The sequence below is a fragment of the Copadichromis virginalis genome, linkage group LG2 (genome assembly GCF_057382275.1).
Source record: "Copadichromis virginalis isolate Kocher_CV1m ecotype Utaka linkage group LG2, C_Virginalis_male_GT1.1, whole genome shotgun sequence".
Lineage (NCBI taxonomy): Eukaryota > Metazoa > Chordata > Actinopteri > Cichliformes > Cichlidae > Copadichromis > Copadichromis virginalis.
The window spans coordinates 11,279,158-11,282,108 of NC_140619.1; the positions used below are offsets into that span (position 1 = coordinate 11,279,158).

The window sequence follows — 2,951 nt, forward strand, 5'->3', positions numbered from 1 at the left end:
AGCTGCTAGCTGTCTGCTAGGCTTCACCTCAGCTAATCGTCCTAAACTGGCCTTTGGACTGTGTTTGTGCTGTTGGACTCTTTTTAATGCAGTTAATTAGGGATGGGTACCAGTATCCGTTGCCATGATGGCACCGGTTCTGACATAAACGGTAGTAACCAGACCGAAAAGCAGCGCACATTTCGGTGCTTTATTACGGTGCTTTTTTCCCCTGAGATGTCATATACCTTGGATTCTAGCCAATCATTTTACCTTTGCAAGGATAGTAGGCAGGCCCAGGTACGTACGTTCTTTTAGAGCAGAGCTACAGATTAAAAGTGCCCAAGGCGAAGCGGTCAAAAGTCTGGCTGTACTTCACAGAAAAAGATGCAAACTCAGCAGCCTGCAACAAGTGATTTAAGGTGATACTGTGCAAAGGAGGTAACACCTCGAATCTGACGACAAACCTGGCGACGCATAGCGTTTTTTTTAAAAGCGGAGAAATGCACCGAGTTAACAACATCCCCCAAGAACCCAAAGAGTAGAGTCCTGGCCCCTAGCCCTGCCAGTGTAGCAGAAATGATGACGGATGATGACGGCAGCAGCAGCCGTTCTTCTCTGTGTGAGTAGCTTAATGTTGTTTGTGTGTAATTTACATTGAGTACGCTATCCACATTATTAAATTAATGCATGTAAGGTGAACTAGCAAACACCGTTGTAGTTACACTCAACAAAAATATAAACGCAACACCTTTGTTACTGCTCCCATTCCTCATGGGATGGACGTAGAGACCTAGAATTCATTCCAGATACACAATATAACCATCCCTCCCAAACAGTGGTCACAAATCAGTCCAAATGTGTGGTAGTGGGCACATCTGCTATATTGAGATAATCCATCCCACCTCACAGGTGTGCCACATCAGGATGCTGATCTGACATCATGAGTAGTGCACAGGTGTACCTCAGACTGCCCACAACAAAAGGCCACCCTGGAATGTGCAGTTTTTTGCACTATTGGGGGTCTGGGGACCCAGAACCGGTCAGTATCTGGTGTGACCACTATTTGCCTCATGCAGTGCAACACATCGTCGCATGGAGTCTATCAGATTGTCAATTGAATAAACCCTATTATAAACTGAATTATCGTCATTACAAACGTGTGTTAAATCTGATTTAGCGATAGTCGAGTGTGTTTATGCTTGTCTGTGAGGAGAGGATTGTTGGAATAGTGATGATGATGTGCGCTATCACTGTCAATTGTCAATAAACACTTCATCTGGCTGATGAATCTACACGTGAGATATTACAAAGTCTGCATTATTAACTCTGTAATTAGACGCCATTCTTCTTATTTTACGGCGCTGTTGCTCAATCGGGGGACGCTCTCTGTTGAGGAGAAAAGCATGAATTTCTTTGTATACGGATTATCCATTGTTTAAATGTCCCGGGCAGTCGAAAAGAAGGCAGAGCTGTTGAGAAATGCTAGGAGCTAACTGGGCGCTAACCGCATCATTCAAATATATTGAATGTCGCAAAGAGAGGAAGTGACGTAAGATTTGCGCATGCGGGGTACCGATCGGGTTTCCGGTACGGATCGGGTAGTGACACTGACCTCGAACTGATTTTATGTGGTACACGGCACTCAAAAGTCTGCCAAAATTTTTTTAGTACAACTTAATCTGGGTCCAAAACTCTGTCTGCTTCAGGTCCCAAAGTCAAACGAACACTGTGGCATCACTGAGAGTTAAAAACTGTCTGAATTCTTTCATCTTTAATAAAATGATCAGCGTTGCTGCTTTACCAGGTGTAAAAATTACGTTCAACATCCAGGCATCCATGAAAAGAGAATTTATTAAATTTAATGGAGTTAGAAGTTAGCAGGAAATTAGCAGGAAGTTAGCTCGCTAGTTTCACTAGTTACCTAAACATGATATAGCATGTTCTGATTTCTGAAAAATAAAAATGTACAGCTCTGCTATCACTTCCAACATAAATGAAGACAGAAAAGTAAACAGTAGTGACTTTTGTAGGGTTATTGAAGTTGGGCTAGCTGGTATTGTTAGGAGGTGGTGGGTAGGTGTATTGTTGTTGTTTGGGTTTTGTTTTCCTTATTGGTTATAGGTAGGCGAGGCGGGGCTTGATGGCATTCCAACACACCTGCGACGCATCGGACGTCATCAGTGAGCGCTCTTAGGGAGCAGAGTCACGGACGTCTGGTGTCGGAGTATTGTCGCTGTCACAAGTGGTAACTAGTCAGCACAGGCTGCATCTGTTGATTTTACGCTGTGGAGCTGTATGTTTTAAAGGATCCACGTTTTGCCTACTTTTCTTTGTCTTAGCCTGTTCCATCGCCTGCCCGCCTACCTAGGATTTTGTGTTGACTATTGTGGATCCGCGACGGAGTGCTACGTACCATCAGGCGGCGTTCACCGCAGCGGCTGTGGTTTGGGTGGTCAAGTAAGCTCTCCAACTCTCTCCGTCCACTTGTGTTTAACGTTCGGCTATCAACGGTATGTCATAAGCCCTGTTTTGTTCCCTGTTGTCAGGTAGCTCCGGTGCGTCTGCTGCCTACCTGCATGCTTCGGCTCCGTCTCATCGCCTCGGTGTTTACCTCCTGGCACATTTTTATTTATCACTGTATATAGCCCCTTCCCTTGTAAATATTCCCCCTTACTCGTGTATATAAAAACTTGCATCACTAACTATTCTGCGTCCGTGTGTGTTTCTGCCACGTAATCCATCTGTGTAATCCAGCCCACCTAACAGGTATATAATGATGTGCTACGTGATCGCTAGCGACACAGCTATATTAGCATAACATAAACAGTGAAGCTGTAGGATGAATGCTAACCTTTTTCCACTTGATAAAAGTTAACGTGAGGGTTCCCGATGGTTAGGGACAAATGCAATCGCATGGCAGGATGCTGTAAACAGACTAAACTTCAGTCAGGAGAACAACTGAGATAATA

General features: G+C 44.4%; 1 long non-coding RNA gene across 1 annotated transcript; it reads left to right on the plus strand.

Moving 5' to 3' along the window:
* The first annotated feature begins 899 nt into the window (after window positions 1-899).
* Window positions 900-2,735, plus strand: LOC146717039 (uncharacterized). The gene is made up of 3 exons (XR_014922646.1): window positions 900-2,227; window positions 2,322-2,439; window positions 2,529-2,735. It is a non-coding gene; the product is annotated as an uncharacterized LOC146717039 (long non-coding RNA).
* Window positions 2,736-2,951: the final 216 nt, after the last annotated feature.